Source organism: Panthera pardus, unplaced genomic scaffold (assembly GCF_024362965.1).
Source record: "Panthera pardus isolate Hobbes unplaced genomic scaffold, ASM2436296v1 HiC_scaffold_16, whole genome shotgun sequence".
In the NCBI taxonomy this organism is placed as follows: Eukaryota; Metazoa; Chordata; class Mammalia; order Carnivora; family Felidae; genus Panthera; species Panthera pardus.
The window spans coordinates 70287917-70312798 of record NW_026526721.1 but is presented as its reverse complement, the minus strand read 5'-3'; the positions used below and the strand labels follow the sequence as shown (position 1 = coordinate 70312798).

Here is a 24882-nt window from a genome sequence, read left to right as displayed (position 1 = left end):
TAAATGTTTATAGTGAACGTTGGCAGGTAGGAAAATGGTCATTTTTCGGGAAATGAACTCTTTCTTTGTGTTGATCTCCACGATTGTTTGGCAACCGGGTAGGTTTTTTGATTTTTGTTTTTTTGGTTTTTTTAGATTTAATGTACATTTATTCTTAACACATGGAACATACAAAGATTTTATACTGAATAAATGATATTCATTAAGCCAAAAAAAAAATGGAAGAAGGAATTTACATCAAGTTTTAGCTACATTGTTTGAAATACAAATATGCAGTTTTTGTTTTTTGTTTTGAGACAGGGAGAGAGCACACTTGAGGAGAGGGGCAGGAGGAGAGAGGGAGAGAATCTCAAGCAGGCTCCACACGCAGTGTGAAGCCCAACATGGGGCTTGATCCCATGACCCTGGGATAATGACCTGAGCGGAAATCAAGAGTCAGACACTTAACTGACTGAGCTACCCAGGCATGCCTAAATATGCAGATTTGATCACTGAAAAAAATCTCAGTGTGTTTCTTCATCAGGAACTTCAACTGAACCTAGGGCTTTTTTATACCTTGATTAGAAAGAAAACAAAACAAAACAAAAACCCAGAAAAAAAATTCTAAGTTGATTGGCTGCTGAGACAGCAAGGACTTTTTACAGAGCCCTGTACAGCATTGCCCCAGGAAGGGTGATGTCAGGCAAGAGATTAAATAGCTGTGTCTTGCTTTGTGCAGGTCACCCACCAACTTGTTAACTGATCATACTATCAAGGGGTAGCTGAGAAAGGGACCAAACTGTGGGGGTCCAAGGTTATGTGCAACATACAACATCATATACATACACACATGGCAATGTAGCCACTGCAGCTAAAGGTTAAAACCAGTTCTAAGAGGTGATCTCAGGGTTATTCATATAATCAGGGAGGAGAGAAAGAGGTCAGGGTGTTGTAGGTTCACACATGACACTTAGGGGGGAGAGCCTTTTTTTTTTTTTCTCCTCAAAGTTTAACTAAAAATAGTTTTAAAAACTGCAGCTTGAGGTGCCTGGGTGGCTCAGTTGATTGAACATCTGACTCTTGATTTTGGCTCGGGTCATGATCTCACGGTTCCTGGGTTCAAGCCCTGCATCGGGCTCTGTGTGGACAGTGCGTAGCCTGCTTGGGATTCTCTCGGTCTTCCTCTCTCTCTCTGCCCTTCTCCCACTCTCTCTCTCTCTCTCTCTCTCGACATAAATAAATAAACTTAAAAAAAAAACCCTATTGCTTGCTGCTAACCCAGAGTTTTCTCTTATTTCCATGTGAGACATTATCATCACAGTATGTTTATAGAATCAGGTATACAGTACATGAAAGGATCTGCACTCTACTGCACAGGCTCTCCAGTGAACAGTGTCTAGCAACAGCGTAGTTTTAATATTTCCTGGGAAGTCCACAATTCTGACATGTTTTTAAATTATAAGAAAATGGTAAAAACAGGAAAGAAAAATTCATCTGGGCATTATATTGCGGTATCTGGCAGTGTGAATGAAATGCAAATGTATGAAATCTTTGAAAACTCTAGAATAATAAAAATTTCCAATTGCCATTCTTTCTTTTTTTATGGAAACCCACAGCTTTAATATATATAAGAGTAATTAACTTGTCTTCATTCTGCTTAAACTTTGAGAGAGAAGAGGTAGAAACTTGATTTACTGGTATTTACTGAGTAGAAAATAGCAAGCATCTTCACAATAGACCAATTTCATCAGCCTTGTAAATAAAATGATTCAGGCAAAGATTATGCTCCGAAATAAATTCTTCGAATAATGTTACAAATTTTCCCTGTAGTTTAATTGCCTAGTTTGTTCCTAGCTCCATCTAGCTATCATATAACCTTTTTATTCCCCATGCTAAATATCCTGTAAAATACTTTTCCACTTAAATCATTTTTTTGGTACTTGTGTGGTTTCTCTTTTCCCTTGCCTCAATCTACTTGCAGGAACTGACTTTTTTCCCCTATTAAATTCTATTTTTAGGAAATTCGGTTCAACACCATCCTTAAGTCCTTTTTAACAGTGACAATAACCATAACAAGAACAAGAACACGGATCTTCCTCAGTTTATGATGGGATTAATCCTGACGAACCCTTCGTGAGCTGAAAATATTGTAAGTTGAAAATGCATTTAATACCCTTAACCTAGTGAACATGATAGCTTAGCCTACCTTAGACATTCTCAGAACACTTCCATTAATCTATGGAAGTTGGGCAAAGCCATGTAACACAACAGCCTCTTTTATAATAAAATGTTGACTATCGCATGTAATTTGTTGAATATGGTAGTGAAAGTGAGAAACAGAATGGTCGTGTGGGTGCAGAATGATGTGAGTGTACCTGTTGTTTACTCCTGGTCTTGTGGTTGACTGGGAGCTGCTGCCCAGCATCACAAGACAGCATCACACTGCACATCGCTAGCCTGGGGAAAGGATCAAAATGCACAATTCAAAGTATGGTTTCTACTGAATACATATTGCTTTCACACCATCATAAAATCAAAGAATCATAAGCCGAACCATTGGAAGTCAGGAACATCTGTATGTGCAACATACAGAACATCTAACTATGTGCCAGAAATTGTTCTAAATACATGTATTAATATTTGCTATTCTTAACAACCCTAAGAGGAAGTTACTATTATTAGTCTCATTTTCTAGGTGGGGAACTTGACAGCACAGAGATGTAAAGTAACTAAGGTTGCAAAGCTAGTAAATGGTAGCGAGGCAGGATTCAAACCCAGGAGGATTTAGTTGTGGCTGTGGACTTAATCTTTAGGTTCTAATAGGATATTATCCTCATAATGTTGTTTTATTTTACTTTCTTTTCATTTAATTTTTATTTTTTCCTTTCTCACTGATATGATTCCTGTACAAGGCCTTATTTTCATCAATTCTTGTGTTCTTGTGCATCTTGACTTTTCTCTCATGTCTTCCCACGAATCCCTCCACACTATAGTTATCTCACAGCTGATGAAAGTTAGTGCAACTCAGTACTTGGATGCTCTAGGGAGGTGGAGGGCTGCTTGTCTTCCTCAACTCAAGAATTTATTATCTAGGGGCACCTGGATGGCTCAGTTGGTTAAATGTCTGACTCTTGATTTCAGCTCAGGTCATGATCTCATGGTTCATGATTTCGAACCCCACATCGGGCTCTGTGCTGACAGAGCAGAGCCCGCTTGGGATCCTCTCTCTCTGCCCCTTCCCTGCTCGTGGTCTCTTTCTCAAAAATGAACTTAAAAAAACCCCCAGAATTTATTATCTACACTCTACATCCTAAGTAGGAGAGAGTTAGGGCATTCATTAATTTTTTAGAAAACAGATTTACTGGGGACACCTGGGTGGCTCAGTCGGTTAAGTGTCTGGACTTTGGCTAAGGTCATGATCTCATGGTCCAGCTCCATGCTGACAGCTCAGAGACTGGAGCTGCTTTGGATTCTGTGTCTTCCTTTCTCTCTGCCCCTCCCTAGCTCATGTTCTGCGTCTCTTGCAAAAATAAATATTAAAAAATTTCAAAAATGTAGGGGCGCCTGGGTGGCTCAGTCAGTTAAGCGTCCGACTTCGGCTCAGGTCATGATCTCACGGTCCGTGAGTTCAAGCCCCGCATCGGGCTCTGTGCTGACAGCTCAGAGCCTGGAGCCTGCTTCAGATTCTGTGTCTCCCTCTCTCTCTGACCCTCCCCCGTTCATGCTCTGTCTCTCTCTGTCTCAAAAATAAACATTAAAAAAAAATTTCAAAAATGTACAAAAAGCAGCTTTATTGAAGTACAGTTAATATACAAAGAACTGCACATATTTAATGTGTACAATTTGCTGAGTTTGGACATATGCAAACCCTGTTGCTATCACCACAATCAAGACTGTAGACATATTCAACACCTCTCAGAGTTTCCTTGTATGGCTATCTGTCTGTCTTTTTTTTGTGGTAAGAACACTTAAAATGAGATTTTTTTTTTTTTAAGATTCATTTATTTATTTTTGAGAGAGAGAGAGAGAGAGAGAGAGAGAGCATGAGCTGGGGAGGAGCAGAGAGAGAGGGAGTGAGAGAGAATCTTAAGCAGGCTCCGTGCTCTTAGCATAGAGCCTGATATGGGGCTCGAACCCATGAACTGTGAGATCATGACCTGAGCCAAAGTAGGACACTTAACCAACTGAGCCATCCAGGTGCCCATGAGATTTAAGAAAACAAATTTTGAAGTGCACAATACCTTATTGTTAATTGCAGGTACAATGTTGTACTGCAGATCTCTAGAACTTATCTTACATAACTGAAACTTTATTATATCCATTGAATAACAACTCTCTATTTCCCTTGCCCTCCAGCCCTTGTCAACCACTATTCTCTGCTTCAATGAGATTGACTATTTTAGATACCTGATATAGGTGAAATCATACAGTATTTGTCTTTCTGTGATTGACTGATTTCATTTACTACAATGTCTTCTCAGTTCATTCATGTTGTCACAAATGGTAGGATTTCCTTTCTTTTAAAGACTGAATAAATATTCTGTTGCATATATACAAACTTTCTTTACCTATTCATCTGTTAATGGGCACTTAATTTGTTTCCATATCTTGGTCATTAGTTTTAGAATATATCAATGATCTGGAAATGCCCTTCAGATCTGAGGGAGAAACTCAGGGGGAGGTGTCTCAGGCTGAGATGGCCCATGGGAACAGGAAAAGTCATGTTCTCCTGGGTCTTATAGGAATGACAAGATGTAGTGAGGGCAGGCTCCTGTGGACCAATCTCTGACAAGGCTATGAATTTGGAGCTTTGCAAAAAGAAGCCACATTTCTCCTTAAGGTAGAACCAGCCTTGACAAACAGCTTGTGCTGCAGGCAACCATATGGGTAGAGATAGTCCTTCCACATATTTCTGAGCCTGAGACATCCAGGAAACTTGGAGGATGGTTAGTACAGGAGGTTTTGAAGACTTGGTGAAGTCTTTGGGGACAAGAGATGGTACGTTCCTCTCCTACAGAAGCGAGAGGGACAAGACTGAAAACCCATTCCAGAACCAGAGGAAAGGAAAGAGGCACCGGGAGGCACTGAAAATCCTGCCAGTCGGAGCAGTGCTGCCAGCCCTCCATGAGTTAAGTGCATCTCAGATAAGATAGAATGATGGCTGTATGCCACATCTGACCCACAGACATGTTTTGTCTGACATGCTTTCCTGTTTTAAAGAAATGGAGTTAGTTGCCAACATTGATATTTGGGAGAGTTCACTGGATTCCTGATTTCTCTTCATTTCTTGATCTTCAGGAAATCATCAGCTGGAAATGAGTAGTGGCTGTGCCCTTCAGATTGGTTTGAGCTCTCTGGTTCTTCATAGCCCCTTTCACTGTCGATTGTCTTTGCACCTGCCCTTCTTCATCTATTCATGTTACCTGCTTGGCTTGTTGGGCATTTAAGTTTGCCACCTGTGAACTATATCCTGAGCAGCTTCGTCTTTAAAAATTTTTTTTTTTAAATCTTTATTTATTTTTGAGAGAGAGAGAGAGAGACAGAGTGCGAGTGGGTGAGGAACAGAGAGGGAGGGAGACACAGAATCTGAAGCAGGCTCCGGGCTGTCAGCACGGAGCCCGATGTGGGACTTGAACTCATGAACTGTGAGATCATGACCTGAGCCCAAGTCAGACATTTAACTGACTGAGCCACCCAGGCACCCCTTAAATTTTTTAATGTTTTTTTTGAGAGAGAGAGAGAGAGACAGAGACAGAGAGAGACAGAGAGAGAGAAAGCACGCATGCGCAAGCGGGGGAGGGGCAGAGAGGGAGACACAGAATCTGAAGCAGGCTCCAGGATCTGAAGTATCAGCACAGAGCCCAATGCCGGGCTCAAACTCACAAGCAGTGAGATCATGACCTGAGCAGAAGTCTGATGCTTGGCACTCCCTGAGTAGCTTAGTCTAATGTAGATCATCTCTTAAAAGAAATTTCTAGGCCCACTTAACAGATATTTCCTGGAGCTATCTCAAAAAGGGTGTCAAAAAGAGACATTAGCTATATAAACTTAATATTTCAAGAAACTTTATAATTTACCCATAAGAATTATGTTTCTCTTCAGTGATATGTGATGAAATCCTTCAATGAAAGGGGCCTGTGAGCTTGTTTAAAAGCGCACCAAGGAAAGTAGGAGTTACAGATATACCTTGCATCCTATTCAGGAGCCAGTTTTGGGGAGAGAGAACTACATACCTATTAAAACAGCTGAAATAATAAAGAGTGATAACACAAAGTACTGGTGAAGATGAGGAGAAACTAGATCTCTCATACATTGGTAACAGGAATGTAAAATGATATAGCTACTCTGGAAAATAGTTTGGCAGTTTCTTAAAAAATTAAATACACATTTACTACATGACCCATCACTCATACTCTCAGGCATTTATGTGATGAAAATGAAAACTTAAGTTCATGCAAAAAACCTGTACACAGATTTATTTGTAATAGCAAAAAATAGGAAACAACCCAACTGTACCTCATCTGGGGAATGAATGAACACAACCTGATACATACAACAGAGCAACAGTCAGCAACAAAAAGGAATGAACGTTTGATTCCTACAACAATCTGCTGGTCCTCAAGGGCATTATGTTTAGGTAAAAACTTCAGTCTCAAAGGTTATATGCTGTTGGATTCCATTTATATAACATTCTTGAGATAACTATAGACATAAAAAGCAGATCAGTGGTTACTAGGGGACAGGGATGGAGTAGGGGGGTCAGAAGGGGAGGTGAATTTATGAATACAATAAGGTAGCATAAGGGAGTTCTTCTGCGGTTATAGAACAGTTCTGTATCTTGGTTGTAGTGGCGGTTACACAAATCTATACATAGAACAAGACTACACACAAACACACACAAATGCAGATTTAAAGCAAACGGTAAAAACTAAGTTCTGTAAGTGTAGTTAAAGGTAATGTACCATTGTCAATTTCCTGGTTTTGATATCTTATTAGAACTCTATACGATGTCACCACTGGGAGAAGCTCGGTGAAGGCTAAATGGGACGCTTTCTACTAGTTTTGCAACTTCTTGTGAGTCTATAATTACTTCAAAACAAAAATTAGAAAAAAAGAAAGGAAAGTAAGCTGAATGCCTAGGGCTGGTGTTTGCGGAGGTGAGCAAGAGGAGTATGGAGAAGTAAACTGGGGCTGAGAAACATTTCTAGAAGTTTAACCTACAAAAGCCTTAAACTTGCTCCCCATCATCTCTCCTGCTGTCATTACCTCTTTAGTGCTCTTTAGTCTGCCCTTGTTAGACAGTTGTTTCTCTATTGTTCCTGTTATGGTGCTGAGCAGAGAACTATGCTGAAAGGCACACCGATCAATCAATCAATCTCAACCCATTGAGTGGAATCACCATTCCTTCAATTCTTTTCAGTTATTAGTTTTTCTACTACCTGATATTCAAGAGTCTGTTTCTTTGCTGCCAGAGGTGTTTTTTATTTTAACACCTGAATTCGATGCCATTGCAGATGCTAGAAGTTGCCAGAAGGCTGTCCTCCAGGTAATTGTCTTATGCTCTAACTTGTATTACTGTTCTATTGCAATTAGCATTCAGAATATGCATTGTCATCTTATTAAAATTTATATTTTCTAATGGAGAAAGCACATGGAGAGTTGATTGTGGAGCTGTGGTTTATCCGTGCTCTTCTTAGTTACCTGTGTCTAAATTAAGCTGACCCTCTGGGCCTTAGCTATTTCTAAACAGGCATCACGTTAATGCCTGGGGGAACATTAACCTTGCAGACACTAACTCAGTGCCATCACAAGTGCATAATGCGGGAGTTTGGAGCTTTGCCAAAAAGCAGTATTCAAATGAACATTCAGTTGGCAAGGGGTGGGAAGGTGGGCGTGGACAAGGGAAGGAGAACACCAGAAATGGTTATATAGATATTGTAACGCCTTTCATTTCCCTCTCTCCTCAGAGGTTATGTTTACTGCAGAGAGATGCTAAATAAATCTTCAGACTGTTCTGAAGAAATCGTGATTAAGGTGCTTCATCCCTTGTTCATAATCACTCAACATTCACTGAGCATCTTTTACGTTACACGGCTGACCTTGTGCTAGGGTGGGGACACAAAGATGAGTAATTGTAAACCACTGCAGTATGCACAAGCACCTCACGGTGCTTAAAAAATGTTAGTTGACTAAAAGCATGTTTAAGGAGGTCACAATTTGGCTAAGGTCACTTAAAGGGCCTCCAACGGACGACACAACTGTAATTCTAGCTCTGTATATAGATCATTACCAAATCTTTGCCAGAAAGAGTGAGGTTTGGGCCCCAGGTGATGTGACAGGGGAAAACCTGTAAGACCTTGCGCAACAGGGTCCAGGATCTCCAGATCTTTCTTTAGACTCGCACTCTGCTTCTCAGTTTGCAGACGCTAACAGGGTTTGTTGGTTTCAAGGGATCTGGAGCGCCGTTTCCGGAAACGGTGGCATTTGGGGTGGTGAAGGCCAACGACTGGAGGCAGCGGGAGAGAGGGCAGGTAAGAGAGGAGAAATGAAAAAGCCAAGGCATTTTGGTCAGTAGGTCCTTCACCTAGGTCCCGCCCCTTCCTTTTCCTAGGGCCTGAAACGCACCCGACCCCCGAGCCCTCTCCTCTTAGGGCGCTAGGCACGGATTATGGATGAAGGCTGACTCCCTATCAAAGAGATTTCCTCAGTGCCGACATTTCTCGAATTGCTTTCATCCGGGCCCAGCTCGGGAAACCTGAGGATTGGGGCCAGCTTCCCCGGCCACGCTGGGCCAGTGACACGCAGGCGCCGGAATCGGAGCCACGCTGGGTCGTCCCAACCTGGTCCCCGGGCCAGGAAGGGAGGGCGCCGCGGAGCGCTTCCCGTGTGCGGGGCTTCCCACAATCCACCGCGCCGGCAGTGGCGGCGACCGCGGCGGCGCTCTTGCCGCGGCATGTCTGCGTCTCGACTGCTCTGGGAGGAGGAAGAGAAGGAGGAAGAGGAGGAGGAGGAGGGGGAGGAAGAGGAGAAAGGCGCAGGGGTGGGAGCTGTTGCTGAAGCTGCCACAGCAAAAGTTCTCTCCCCTCCCCCCTTCCCCTTCTCTCAAGGCCTCTAGGAGGGTTGGAGCTGCCGCCGCCTGCAGTCGGTGACCGCGCGACTCGGCGCCCGCCCGCGGTAAAGCGCTGGGCCTGGCAGGCCCGGGCCCTGGGGAGGGTGGGGGAGGGGGAAGCGACGGCGCGCGGGGGGTAGCGCGCGGCGGTAACGGCCTGACCCCGGAGGGGGGGGGGGAGTGAGCCGTGGCGAGGCTTGGGGTGGCCTGGGGAGCGGCCGAGGCCGAGCGAAGCGCAGGAGCTGGCTGGGGGACGGGAGGAAGCAGGGCGCGGATGGTGGGTTGGGGGGTTGAGAAAGGATAATGACGGGGGTGGCGGAGGCGAGAAGGCGGCCTCCGAGGCCTGAGGCGGGTGTCAGAGGTAGGGAAGGAGGTGGGAGGTTTTGCAGGGGGAGGCCGGAGGGTGCTGGGTGTGGGTGTGAAAAGGCTAGAGAGACACCAGGTCTCTGTCCGTCGTGCCTGGTGCAGTGCTTTATGCACCGCAGGCCTCAGTCAGTGTTGCTGCCGGAGTGTTCTTTGGGAGAAGGGAAGGGAAGGGAAGGGCAGGGGTTGGAGAAAAGGGAATCCTTGCGGGAAACATAGTGGGAGTGTGTTCAGGGAGAGCGGCCGGAGGGAAAGATGCCGGATAGGTGGAGGAATGCAGAGGGTGCCCGTGGAGGAGTATCCAGGAGTCCGGAGGGTGTTCATTGTGCAGATACATTAGGTATTTCGTTATGGAAAGAACTGAAGCGTTTCTAAGGAAAGGAAAGAACGGATACAAGGAGTTTCCGCGAATAGAAAGGATAGCGTTCGAAGCCAGAGGAAGTGCTAAATACTAGACACTATGAAGAGAATGCATGATAGAATAGACAGATGTAGTAGAATTAATAAATGTTGGCCCAAGGACTAAAGAGTTATTCCAGATGGGCCGGGATGGCCTAGTTCTGAACCTGTTTGGGCTCTTCTGTAGATGACATCTGGTAAGTGTGGGTCCCGCAGTGGTTGGGGGTCACTGAGAATTAGACCTTAGCCTGTAGTTTGATCTGAGACCTTTTAAACCTGCACCAGTGAATATTAGAATCTCTGAAACAGACGGTAAAAAAAACGCCTGGCCTCCAGGGATTCCCTAGGCCGTGAGTTTAGATTTTAGCAAATTTAAAGTACTGTCATTTACTAGAGTCAGGGTGAACACTAATGCCGGAATGGAAATTACTGGACTTGGCGGTTTTCTTCTTCACTGCCCAGCTTATCTGGTCCAGGAGAACTGATGCCATATTATTCACCCCAGGGTTATAATTAATGGTGGGTGGGGGGAGTCCATGCACAGTGGCCTTTCTTTGGAGATTCCATTTGGAGCTCAAATTAGCCTGACTGGATTGGTTCCATAACTCTGGAGCTGGTGGGAGACTTTTTGCTATTCATGGTTCCTGAATGTATACTCTCACCGAGGCATTGTGGTATTGAAGAAAATGCATCAGTCTGCAAAGTATGGGCCTGCAGAATGGAGGATCTAGAATATCTGTTTTGGTCTTAGGTTGCAAGGAGGTCAGGACTGGTTGGGTTGAGGTTTAGGGGAACCTGAAGAGACTAGATGATTCTAGAGCCAAATTAGAGGGAATATTAGCATTTTCATATCAGGAAATGAACCAAGGCCTATTGGATTTCTCTAGCTCCCACCAGACTGGATTTCCAAGAGGGAAATCTAGGCTAGAACCGTACTCTTAAGATTTGCCTGAAAATTATTCACTTTTTATTGTTAAGAAAGACTGTACACATAACATTGTAATATTAATTCAGATGAAGAGAGGGTAGTATGAAATATCTTTTTATGGAAGTAGAGGGTGGAGGGATTGATGGGGAAGAAGTTTGGGAGAGGGATGGGAAAATTCAGTCTTTTATTCGTTTAGCAAATATATCTAAGGAGGATGAGAATTTAGCATTAGAGATGAGAGGGGCTTTTATTAAAAAAAATTTTTTAATGGAAATAAGCCAGGATTACTTTTTTTAAATTTGGAAAACTTTTTATGTCAGTATATTTAAATTTACTTTTTTCAAGGGCTTCAGTATATTACATCGTAGGATGTACCCATTTTTATTGTCATCACAGAATGAGAGGGTCTGTTTTCTTTCCCCTCACCTGCACTGTATATTATCATTTCTTTTAATTTTTGTAACTTTAATGGACTTAAATATAGTATGTCATCATTATTTTTCCCCCTTTTAAATTGTATGGAATTATACATGTACATAATTAAAAAGTAAAATTGTCCTGAGAGAGCTTATAATGAAAAGCTCACAAGGGTGAGCCCTCGTCTCACCTGTCCATCACAATCCCACTTTCCAGAGGCTACTACTTGTAAGCATTAATTTTTGTACTTCGTATCATGCTCTTCTTCAGGTCTCCAAGTAATATACATGTACTGTAATTTCTTGATTGATTAAAATGACATTATGAAGGAGTTGAAAGACCTCTGTGAATGAAAAGGATTCGTGTCGCTGATATTATCCCCTTTCTCCTCCTTTCAAACCTTTGATAGTTATTATTTTAGCTTTTTTATTAACTGTATATCTTTAAATAATATGCTTAAATAGAAAGCATTTAAAATTATACTGGAAATAGACTGGGTGAGAAGGTAAAGGGAAGTTTGATGGATGGATCTGTAAGAAAAACTAGGTTGTAAGAGACATCTTTGCAGCAAAAGGGTTGCTGGTTAGTGATGAGGAAGAGTTGCTTGGCAATGATAGTTATTCATCTTGGAATTAGTTATCAGGTCAACTGTGCAGTGTTCTTTGACAGTCTTCTGGAGAGTTTAGAGTGAGGACTCTGGGAATGGATTAAATGACTCCTTATTGTTCTTTCCAGGCTTCTATGGCAATTCTTATAAGAGTTTTTAGGAAGGAGTGAATCGGTGTGGATAATGTGTTTCTTTTTTTGTGGAGAGAGAGAGGGATGGGGAAGTGTGATCGCAGGGGGAAGAGGATGAAGGTCAGGGTATGATGGAGGTGGTGGTAATTTTGTGGGAGGCTGAAGAAAGGGTAAAGAATTCTGAGGACATTTGGATATAGTGGATGTGAAGGGGATTTAAAATTATAGTGGTGAGATAGATTTGTGGCAGTTACAAGGAAATATGCATATTTAAGTCACTAATATGGTGGAAATATGGTGGGAAAAAGTATGCTGCTTATATATTAGGATAGATTAATAAAATATTGGGTTTTTGAAATTTGTATACGGGGCTTAACATCACCAAGTTAGTATGATGGATATGGAAAGAATAGAAAGAACTTGCTCCCCTTTTCGGAAGTCTTGTTTAAGTAACATTACCTCTTGAGAATCTTTGAGTAGGAAAGCATTCACATGTAGATTATATACTGCTAAATCTTGTGTTTGCTTATGGGAATTATTCTCTCTTTGTTTTGCAGAGGGTGGCTAGATCTTAATCTTTGGGGAAACTCAGAACAGTTTAAGTGCTTAGTAAATAACCTGTTGAACGACTGATAGAAAGTAGTGTTCACTGTCGTGATAATAGTGGGACTGTGTGAAATTGCTGAACACCATGGGAGTATTGTAGACTAAATTGTGTGTTTAGAGAGTGAGGGATAAAACGGATATCTGATTGGTGAAGCCTTTAGATTTAAGGGAAGAAGACAGAATGGATTAGAATGTGACTAGAACAATCCTGCAAAAACATTGAAGGGGTGGACCAAAGTTTCTGTTCTAATCTGAGGCTAGTTTAATCTGAATAAATTTTAAATCTGGAGTTGGTGGCTGATTTAATTTCTATTTTCTTACTTCAGATCTAAATGACTAGAGATTTTTTAGCTGTTTTAAGAATCTGATTTAATTCATTTTGGTATGGTAATAAAAAAGTGTTAGGTGCAATTTCTTGCCTCAAGGAATTTATAGTATTTATATTCATTTACGGGGAGAAGGACAGTTGTGAAGTAATTTAGTAATAGTGTAAGATTTCAGAAAGTTGATTTTTTAAAACAAGTATCAGCAGTATACCTCCAGGGGTACCTGGGTGGCTCAGTCGTTTGAGCATCCAACTCTTGATTTTCGGTTTAGGTCATGATCCCAGGGTCATGGGATTGAGCCCTGAGCGTGGAGCCTACTTAAGATTCTCTCTCTTAAAAACAAAAACAAAAACAAAAAAACGTATACCTCCAGGTGAGAATTTTTGTATTTTGGTAGTCGTTTTCAGTAGTAGAGTTCAGAACTTTTTTGGATCACCTTTTCTGAATTCCCTTCTGAGCCTCTAGCACATTCTATACAATTTATCTAATTATTAAGTACCTATTGTGTGCTCTGGGGGGATGGAGCTTTTAAAGGTGGGTTAAACATGGTCCCTATCCTCAGAGTTCATAATCCCTTTAGAAGGGCACAGTTACAAACAATATGAGGCATAATGTTATTCTGAATAACCTTATTGGTGACAAACCTTTTTAGTTTGAAAGATTTGATTTTTAGAAATGCTGAAGGTATGTTGATAACAAAGAGAGTGAATAAAGAATAGTTTTGGTTTAAATTCGGTTAGTCACAGATATAGGAATGATTTTTGTGGTTGACTTATTAACTGAGTTACTTTGGAAAATACTCCCAGTGAGGAAGTCAAAAATACTTTGAAGAGTGGTGATAACTTCACTTGGAGGTAGTTGAACACTAGATGTTAGCTAAGTGCATGAACTGGTTGGATGGATGGAGTGAATAAATGAGTAAGTGGTAGCCTCCCAAGGTAACTACTTTAAAGAGGACCTCATTGATTTTAATATGTAAATAAATTCTGGCTAAATTTGTTAATAAACACTTTCATTACTGGGAACAAGATGGTTTATGATTAAGCTCGCAAATGAGTTTTATGGATAGTGAATGCTGTAGGAGTTCAGGGAATGGAGAAATGAATATTGGCTAAGGTTTGGGGAAAGGATTTAAGTGTACCATACTTTAGCTAGATATTTGAAAGGATTCCTTAGGGATCTCAGGAGAGGAACTAAATTGCTCCAGATTTCTCTTGGAGCCCTAGAATGAACCTAGAGTCTGAATCTATTTTTGTCTTAATGCTTTCTGCCTATTTCATTTTAGCTACTCCTACTGGTTTGTTCCTTTTCAAATTCTTTGCTGGGTAGATTTTGAGCTCCCTGGAACAACGGGGAGGGGGGAATCTGTTTCCATCTATGTCTAGTGTAACTTTTAGTTTTTCCTTTTATGAGCCTGTACCCCACAAATTACTTGGTCTCTGTGAGTGAAGAGCATGAGTCAACTTGGCTCTGCTATCCTGGCATTTTCCTGCATGCTTTTCTCAAAGCTGCTTTCTGAATTACAGAATAGAATAGACAGAATTGAGGGCATATGTCTAGTAGACACATGCTTGTTGAATAAATGAATGAATGAGAAAGTATCAGATAATTTAGAAGATCTAAATGATCTATTTCTGTTTGTTTCAATTCATTACGTGCCTTTTTTCTTTTTCTTTCTTTCTCTCTCACTCTCTTTTTCTTTTTTTTATGTTTACTTATTTTTGAGAGAGAGTTGGGGACAGAGGATCCAAAGTGGTCTTTCTGCTGATGGCAGTGAGCCCAATGCAGGGTTCAAACTCATGAACCGTAAAATCATGACCTGTGCTGAAGCTGGATGTTTAACAGACTGAGCCACCCAGGCACCCCTACCTGCCCTTTTTCTACAAAGGATTTTATGGGGGCTGACAGAAATATGTACACTGTAAATGAATTGAAATAATTGAGGAGGTCTAGCTGAAGAGAAAATGAAAGAATCTGTTTAAAGATCATAAGGTCTATTATTATGAATGCTAGAGAACTAGGAATAAAGTGGAAGACAACCAGATGGAGAAGGAAAGGTTATCCTACAGAAAGTATGATTCTGAAAGAAGGAAAACATAATTGATATATGATAGGTTGTGTTTAGAGGACAGCAAGAGAAGATTGAAGGTGTAGAGGATTACTCGAAATGGTTATTTTGGGGAGGAAGATTGTAAGACAATTTGAAGGATAAGAGTAAACAAGTTTAGAATGTAGCAGAAATTATTTATGATGTGGATTTATAACTGAGGTTTCAGCAAGTGGTGGGGTGCATTCTCTTTAGTCAACAGATAATGAACATTTGTTACATGCAAAAGCATTGTTAGAGGAGTCAGGAATAAATCCTTTGGGATTTATATTCTAGTAGTGGAGCTGAACTTATGCACAAATAACTACATCATGACCAATGTATCATAAGAAAAACCAAATGTTACTGAAGTTAAAAGGTAAGAAAAAATATTTGGGGGAAAATCTGGGACTACCCTTAATGGCATGCAAGCGGCATTTTAGTTAGTTTTTGAAGGGATGGATAGGATTCTGGCTGTTAGAAATGAATGGAAAGAGAGCATTCCAGTCTGAGGTATTAGCAAAAGCAAAGACTCGGAGTTGAGAAGCCATGGATATGTGGGGAATAGTGAGTTTTTAATTTTTTTTTTAACTGACCCACAGTAAGAAATACATGTCACATCCTCACCTGATATATGCATGTGTGAATGTTTGTGTGTATGTATAAAACAAAAAGCTTCAATAACCATAACCTTTACATGTTGGATGCACTCGTGTGTTTTCCATTCTATTCTGTTTGGCTAAGAAAAAAAGATGTCTGTCACTCATAAACTAATTTTGTGACTAAATAGTTGATCACAGCTTCTAGTTTGGAACACGGAGTTCATGAATAGGGCATAATATGATAAAAGGTAGGAAGAGTCAGTGGGGTTGAGTAGAAAATGGATGGCCTTGAAAGCTAAGCTAAATAGTTTGTATTTGACATGATGTAGTGTTGTGCTGAGGAAGCAAAACAGAAGCTAGGTTTTAGTCTTGGACCTTCTGTTTACCTGTGCTATGATTATGGAGAGAATTACTTCCTTTCTGAGACTCCGTTTTCCCATCAAGAAATTTTTAATTCTTAACACCTTTTGGCAAGGGTTGTGGTGAAGATTTGAGGATGAAAATATATTAGCATAGGATTAAAGTATGTTAATGTATCATTAATGTATAGCTTCTGAACTTTTCTGAGTAGAGAATGGAAGCAAAGACTGTATATTAATACCTTAACCTGCTGATAGCTATACTTGGCAGGATAGATTGGTGGCAATGTGATGGTAGAGTAAGATTGGGGGAGAGAAACTCAGTTATGAGGCCACTGGAGAAACTTAAGAAGGGCTTGAATTAGTTTGATAGCAGGATTAGAAATGAGGGGGTAGGATGTGATTGGATGGTGAGAGGAGGGGAGGATGACTGGGAATTTAGAGCTGTGGTAAGATTCAAAAGGCAACAGCTGAAACGAACACATGTTGGGGTAGTTCACTGGGGGTACATTAGAATAGGTAGTTACAGTTTCTTGCATATAGTGGGTCCTCAATTATTTGTTTAATGATTAAATATGTAAATTGGGGAATTTGAATTCCAAGTAGAGACAGTCATGGTGGATAGGTTTGAGAAAGAGGGGTGAGATTGAAGGGTGCTTTTGAAGGACTGCCAGAATTTCTTCAGGGAATATTTTTGTATACTTACTGTGTTCAAGATTCTGTGGTAGGCAATGTGAAGGACCCATGTTTATATATGATGGAGTTCATTTTCTTCAGGAGTTTGACCAGGGATAGAAATGTCCCTGTCTGTCTATGACTGTCTATGACAGAAGTACTGTGGCTGATTTGACTTTGTGGAGGAGTTGGTGTGCAAATTAGGCCTTGAAGTATAAATATGGTTATAGTAGGCAAGATAGTGAGGATTGGTATTCCAAGAAGAGAGAGTGTGATACGAGTAACAGAAAAGTTCTGGATGTGCTTAGGGGTTCATGGTCTAGATTAGCTAGGGATCATCTTATGAATGGAGGGAAATAAGGCTGTAAAGTAGAAGAAACATCTAAAAATCTAGACTAAACAGGTTTTTTAAAAAGATAAAGTGCTCAAATCTTAAGGTTACAGGTCAATGAATTTTTGTAGGTAGACATTTCCAACACTCCAGAAGACTCCTTCATTTGTCACTCCAAGTTGATGTCTCCTCAACCAAAAGTAACTACAGTGACCCTTGAACAACATGGGTTTGAACTGTGCAGATCCACTTATAAGTGGAATTTTTTTGATAATTATGGTACAGTACTGTGTTTTTATGATTTTCTTAATAACCTTTTCTTTAGCTTACTTTATTATAAAAATGCAGTATATATTACATCTAATCTACAAAATATGTGTTAATCTACAGTGTGCTATTAGTAAGGCTTCTGGTCAACAGTAGGCTACTGGTAGTTAAGTTTTTGGGAGTCAAAAGTTATACCCAGATTTTTGACCATGGGGTGAGAGGGAGGTTGGATTCCCCAGCCTCTGTGTTGTTCAGGGGTCAGCTGTACTATTCTGATCTTTATTGTAACAGAGTAGTTTGTTTTGGAATTTCTTATTAGTGGAATCATACATCCGTGTCTGGTTTCTCATGCTTAACATATGTCTGTGAGATTCATCCATGATGCGTATAGCAGTAGTTTATTCTTTTTCATTGGTCTGTGGGATTCCATTATGAACATATCACAGTGTATTTATTCATTTCATGATTGTTGGACTGTTGGCTAGTTTCTATTTTTTTGGAAATCTAAGGACTTTTTTTTTAGAGTTTATATATTTTGAGAAGAGTGAGCACAAGCAGGGGAGGGGCAGAGAGAGGGAGAGAGAATTCCAATCAGGCTTCACACTGTCAGCGCAAAGTCCTACACAGGGCTTGATCCCACGACCCTGGGATCATGACCTGAGCCGAAATCAAGAGCTGGATGCCCAACTGACTGAGCCACCCAGTCACCCCTGGAAGTCTAAGGACTTTTAATTTGACTCAGTATGCAGTGGGGGAACCATTGATGATTTTTGACTGGGGAAATGAGGTGATTTAAGAATAAAAATATGGTGACCTGTTTTTGTTTTGTTTTTGCAATGAAGAGAGAACCTAGTGATTAGGAGACAAAGTCAGAAGGCTCTGACAAAAGTGTGAAGTGTTGAGAGTCTAAGTTGTGATGGTGTTAGTGGTAATCAAAGAAAAGAGATATACAGAAGAAATACTTGAAAGAAAGAATTGAAGGGTTTGACGGCAAATGGGCGTTTGGGAAACTGGAGGAAAAGAAAAAGAAAAGGGAAACTTTGGGGCTTTTCTTGGGTAACTGAGAATGGTAGTGCCATTAACAAAAATTATTGGATCAGTTAACAGAACTGTTTTGGTGGGGAAGAATAATTACTTTCATTTTAAGATACATGGCCAGTGTGTGAAGCACCAAATGGAATTATGCAAGGGGAATTATTTAGCTAGAGTTAGAAATACTGGATTCAGCTGAGGAGGTCCAATAGAGATTTGGGAATATGTACCTAGAGTTGATAATTGAAGCTGCTAATTCTGGATTTGGTAGGGTGCTAATGGCATGAAATTTTTGTACTGATAATTGAGGTGTTAATTGAAGCAGTAATTGAAGAGTCTAGTTAAAAAAATCATTATATATTCCAGTTCCTAAGGAATAAATTAGATTGTAGCAGAGGGTGATGGTTTAAAGATTATTTTTGGGAGCTGGGGGAAGATATCCATATGAGGAATGAAAATGTAGAAGCAGTATTAAGGGATGAGATCCTGAAGGGAGTGGAGAGAGAATGGTAGAAAGCTCCAGGATAGAACTGGAGAAAATACCCACTATTTGGGCTGAGAAGAGGACTAGTGGTCATTGGAGATAGAAGCAGCAACTGGAGAGACCACAGTAGAATCCTGCTGTACAGTGACATAACCCAGAGGAGGTAGTTCAAGTGTCATTGCCAAAGAGAGGATAAGGACTTGGGTGGGGGGTCATATGATTTGGTACATGGAATTGTTTTTATTTTGGTCTTCAGGAGAGCAGTTCAGAGACCAGAGTGCATGAGGGTAAAGGACTGAGTAGGTTGGGAGAATATGGAAACATTGAATGTAGGAATTGTATTAAGAAGTTTATTTTAAGAAGGAGGAACAGCTCTTTTTCCAAAACTGGAGGCAAGAAGTAGCAGATGGATGAAGATACAGCATTTTAGAAGCTGTAAAGAGGATTTCATTACAGGTGGAGAAGGTGTGATTTGAGGGAATTTTATGGAAGTTATTGAGTATTTGATGGGATTATAGACTTAAATATGAAAATGACTTGGAATTAGTCAATGACATAGAGAGTTGTATTTAGAATAAATCAGTTGTGGAAGATTTCATAGCTTTCTGGTGGTACTTAACACCCAGTGTGTGGGTGTGAAGAAAACAGATGGTGAAGATTGTCTGTCATTAGGGAGGTGCATGGTGAATATAATAGAAGGTCATGATGTTCTAGAGAGGGCAGTATTAAATGGCTGATGGACAGATTTCAGTTGTGTGGGGAGACAAGTGAAGCCAAAGGGACGTAAAGAGCAGGTGTAGAAGTATAAAATAAAGTCGTGGTTTAAAAAAAAAAAAAGGGAGGTCTCTGAATTTACAATCCTTGTGGTACAGCACTTCCAGTTGATGACCTATTTTCATTATATATGTGTGAGTGGCTGAAGTGCAGCTGAAGGTTTTAGGAGTTGAGGAAGGTCAGGGTGTAGAAAGTACTTCAGCATCATTGTTGAAGTTACTGAGAATAATTGCTGAATGTGGGACAAAGTAGAATTGGTCTTTGGGGAAGGAAGATGGGAGTGTATTCTGGAGCTTGGTAGACGTTGCAAGTGGAATGGTTTAAGTAAGTAGTGTAAACTGCAAAGAGATATTTTAGTGATAGGAGTGGCCCTTGGGAGCAAGAAGCAGTTGGTCTTTTAGCAAGCTGAAGGAGTAGAAGAGTGGATAGTTAAGTCAGGAGAGAAGCAGGTTGTTCAGAAAAAGCCAAGCTTGAGATAAGATGCAGAGGTGGTCACAACAATCCAGGCAAGAGATGATAATATCTGACTTGTGGTGTGGGGATGGAGATAAATAGATTTGTTACATTCACCAGTTCTTTAAATTTCTTTAGAAATAAATTATACTTGCAAAATCGTAGCCTTTCATGTGCAAGGGAAAAAAAGGTAAGGTGGAGGTATACTAATATGAAAGGCAAAAGACACAGGGTAGTTTGTTGACAGTAGAACATGGATAAACTGATAGAAGCTAGTAAATGGGTAGAACAGAAATGAATGAGGAGATTGGGCTTGGCCTGAATCTGAATAAGATGAAAAGGAGAGTAAGTCTGTTGCAGCAGAGAAAATAGGGGGAAAACATAACTCTACCTAGGAAATAATGCCAGGAGCCTGTTCTTTCTTTGTGCATATAAGGACAGTCCTTGCCACCCATGATCTTATAAAGATAATAGTGCATATGCGCGAGTATTTTTAAAAATAGCATAATAATAGAGGTATTGAGATCTTTTGAACTCTACTTGAGTTCCTCAAAACCGTATCAGTCTTTGTTTGCAGAAACTGTGTGGTGATAATTTGTATAGATAGAGTGGTTCAGGTAAAAAGTAGAAAGAATGGGTGGATATTAGGAAGGAGACATCCTAAGCCGTCTAAAATGGCCTCTATAGTTTTGTTGTTGTTGTTGTTGCTGTTGTTGTTTTGTTTATAGTGACTTTTATCTCCAAATTTCTTATTGTTCTTAGGGTGGCTGCTTTGTTTTCTATATAGATGAGAAAATATCTATATAGAGATGAGCCCCAGAAATATAGTTCTAAATACATACCCTGTCTTGTTTGTAGTTATTTATTATTTATTGAAGATGTCTAAAGGAGCTATATTGCCAACTCCAAAACCAAAATATAGTTTAACATTACTACTTATTTATTTATTTATTTATTATTTATTTTAAGATTTTATTTATTTTTGAGAGAGTGAGCGTGCCAACAGGTGGCGGGCAGAGAGGGAAAGAGAGAGAGAATCCCAAGCAGGCTTCGGGCTGTGCGAGCAGAGCCTGACACAGGGTTCAGTCCCACAAATCATGACCTGAGCTGAGAAATCAGGAGTTGGATGCTTAACTGAATGAACCACCAGGTTCCCCTTTTGATTTTTTTTTTTTTGTTTGTTTGTTTTTAATCTCAGTGCTTGAAACCTTCATCATCTTCCATTGGTGATACTTAAGACGTAGACCAGGCCTCTAATGCTTTGGCTTTGCTCTCAAACTTTTGCTTGTCCAGTTCTGCAGTTGCATTCATTTTTGTCAGTCTTTATTGTCTGTCAATTTTTCCTTTGTATTATCAAAGGCTTGACTCTCAGGTGCTTACCTGACTGTGGTTTTTGAGATTCTCTCTCAGTGCCTTGCTGTGGTCCTGGAAGCTGATATTTTAAACTATTACCAGTCCAGTGCTGGTATCCTTCAGACCCTTTGTATTTGCATTACATTCCTTACATGATTAATTCACATGGTCATCCTCTGAACAAAGAATACTTTCTGATCTTCCCTGTTTAGAGCAGGGTTTTTTTTTTTTTTATTTTTTTTTAACGTTTATTTATTTTTGAGACAGAGAGAGACAGAGCATGAATGGGGGAGGGTCAGAGAGAGAGGGAGACACAGAATGTGAAACAGGCTCCAGGCTCTGAGCAGTCAGCACAGAGCCCGACGCGGGGCTCGAACTCACGGACTGCGAGATTGTGACCTGAGCCGAAGTCGGACGCTCAACCGACTAAGCCACCCAGGTGCCCCTAGAGCAGGGTTTTTGATGTTACTCCATGTTTCAGAGAGAGCATATTTAGTGGCAGTGAGAAGAATATGACAAGACATAAAATAGGCATTATTGGTGTTTGACCCAGGTGCAGCTTTGCTTCAGGATTACTTCCAGAATGCAGCCCCAGGTCATTCATTACGTTTCCCACCCTCCCTTCTACATTTAGTCAGTCACCAAACTTAATAATGAAGGACCTGTGGAGACCCAGAGCTTTAAAAAGGCCTAACAGGGTTCAGGGAGGTCATTTTGCCCATCTCACTTTTCTGCTGTAAGCTGCCTGATTTGGTCTAGAGTTGTTTCCAGGACATACCTCAGACATAGCTAGGCCTTGGCAAGTGGGTGGTGTGGGTTAGACTGATTGATGGTGGACATCTTAAGGAAGGTGTTGGGCATTACTGTAGTGGAAACAGAGAATGTTTAATGGTAATTATATTAATTTAACAGATAAGTGACTTTACAAGATAGGGGTTGGATACCTGAAAATCTTGGTTGGCTTAAGGAGTTTTCCTTGTAAATTTGAGAAAAGCCCATTTATAATGGCTAGAATGAAATACATACTTGATGTTTTGCAGGGTCCCATATATGTGTGTTTGTCAACATGTACACATTTAATGACACATACGGTGTTAATTTGAATAGGCTCTATAATTAGAGTCTTTAGGGAAATGGGCATGGTAGTCTTGAGTTATGAGTGATTCCAGTGAATCAGTAGAGAATATTTGGAAAGATCATTGTCAAATTATTGGGGGTGTGCTTGGGAAATGAATTTTTTAGTGACTGTGGTGGCCATTCTGGAATAGGTTCACAAAATTTGAGGGCAATTTGGGGCAAATTTGTGTGTTAAGTTGGAGAGTGTTAGTTTGGAGGAAATGAGGGAACACAAAATGCAGTTTTGAGAAAGGTGAGTTGATTTGGTGGGAGCTGATCAAAATTGTAAGTTAGCTGTGGAGAGGTTTTGAATAGGTAAGTGGGAGATGTAATTTATGAGGAAGCTTGATATTAGAAAAGTAAATTCAAGAGTAAAATTGGAGAGATGGTTTAGGGGAGGTTATTTTTTGAGGGGAATATAGCTCTTAGGTTAAAAACAGGAAGGCAAGGGACAACTGCAACGAGTAAAGGTGTGGAGAAACAGAGTACGTGGAGGGGTTAAGGAAGAGGTTACTGAAAGATTTCTCATCGTGAGGAGTGCTTTGTTGGATACTACTTTTGAATAGTGGTTCGGTAACGTAGGGGGCTTAAACGTCCCTCCGTCTGTAGGGGTGGGGACAGTTAGGCGGAAGAGTTACCTTTCTTGAGAAGCCGGGGCAGTCGGGAACCCAGGCCCGGATCCGACCCCCGCACTGGCAGGGTTTTGTCTGCGCTCGGCCGGGGGGCGGACGCAGCGGAGGCGAGGGGCTGCGCCGTGCTGGGCCCAAGAGCCGCCACGGCAGAGCACAGCCGGGAGGGCCACCGGCGCGGCGCGGCGCGGCGCTCCGCACTACCGGGCCTCTCCCAGGGCGCTTCAGTAAGTGAGCAGGCCGCGCGGGCTGTGCGGTGGGGGCCGGGAGGAGGAGCTTTCTGGAGCGCCCCCAGCGGACCTCCGCACGCGGCTCGCAAGGCTTCCTTTTGTTGTGTGTGTACGTGTGAGTGTGCGCGCGCGTGCGTGAGTGCGCCCGTGTGCAGGGAGGCGGCGGAGGAGCCGAGAAGCCGGGGCTTTGCCTGCCGGGGTGCCTCGGCGGGCGGCGGGGCCTCCCATACGCCCGTCTTCCGGGTCGGGGCCCGCGGCGCAGCGAGATGGCGAACTTTGTGAGTGGCTTCTTGGCGGCCAACAAGTGTCTGCCTGTCAGTGGGGACCGCCGAATGCTAATTGACAGCCCCCCCCCCCCCCCCGTTTCTCTCCTGCTTTTTTCAAATTTTCTGTTGGACTGGGTTGTGTTTACCGTCTTACGGTGTGCCGTAAGGTCAGATGGGTAATTTGGTCTGCTAGACGAATAGTTTTTTACTCGATATCAAGAACAGAAATGTACGCCGGGATATGTATATTGGTTGCGCTAGTAAAACCTGCATGTTTAGTGGTAAGAACCGTGCTAAGGCCTCTCCGTAATGAGGCTATGGGGTAAACTTTTGCTCTCCAGACTTTGTGAAGCACTTTTTACAGTGCCAGGAAAAAACTCTGCGTACAAGACTAAAAGCTAGATAAAGTTAGGAAATGCAAAAGTTAAAGCCCTTCCCAAGAGCTTGAATTAAAAACAGCTTTTTGTTTTGTTTTACATAATTATGATTGTGTAGTTCGTAGAGTTTTGCAAAATTGGGCATGGTGTGATCTAAAAAAAGAGCATTTCTTATTTTTATAAGGGGCAATGGTAAAGGCACCACACATTTTGAAATTTCAACTATGTTAAATGTTGCTATAAATAAAATCCTATTCAGATTTTTAGATTTAATATATCTAAAAATACGTTTGCAGTTGTCCTTTGGGTGCAGGAGGAAGTCCTGGGTTTCACGGTGCTTGTTTCTGGGCAGATTTTCAGTATTGTCAGCATGATACGGACGTAGAACCTTAACCTGAGTGAATAATTTGCTTGAGATTACCAGTCTGTTTTGCAACTGGGAATAGACTCTGGGTCTCTTATTCCCAGTCTGGTGACCTATCCAAGAATAGACTAAGGAAACTGGGTATTTTTCTGTTTGGTGGAAAATATGGCTGAGTTGATTTTGTAGTGAGTTTTAAAGGGCCAAAAAGTGAATGAGTGAACATTTATATTTTCTGTTGTAACATTTAAACGAAGTTTCTCCACATGCCTTTGGTCTTTCTTTGAATATATAAGGAACTTTAGGATATTCTTCAGTGTTACTTTTCATGGCATTTGTAGCACACTTACACTTGATTAAAATAGATCGATGCTTATTGTAATTAACTTTGGGTAGTTGTGTTTTTCATGTGGATATTCTCCCTGGTTAGAGAATAGCAGGTAACTTGAGAATGTTTAGCCTTCTCACAAATGCTGGGGAGAATAGGCATTATGTTAACTTCATTAATCTCTGACTTAAAAACTTGGCTCTTATTATTGAAGATACTTGAAAAGGTACAGATGGGGATACTTGTGGATTTTCTCCTCCTCAGCTTTATATACTCTTATTCTCACTACTATTA

General features: G+C 41.1%; 1 protein-coding gene across 9 annotated transcripts in view; it reads left to right on the top strand.

Annotated features, from left to right (window-relative positions):
* Positions 1-9038: 9038 nt before the first annotated feature.
* Positions 9039-24882, top strand: part of ZNF148 (zinc finger protein 148) — a 124876-nt gene continuing 109032 nt past the window's right edge. For 2 of the 9 annotated variants that reach the window (XM_019448657.2, XM_019448652.2), the window contains exon 1: positions 9039-9153. The gene's annotated coding sequence lies outside the window, so the exon portion shown is untranslated. Of the gene's footprint in view, positions 9154-9572; positions 10048-23371; positions 23535-24882 lie in introns of those variants that run through there. The other 7 variants (XM_019448656.2, XM_019448653.2, XM_019448655.2 and 4 more) reach the window with 6 other exon arrangements.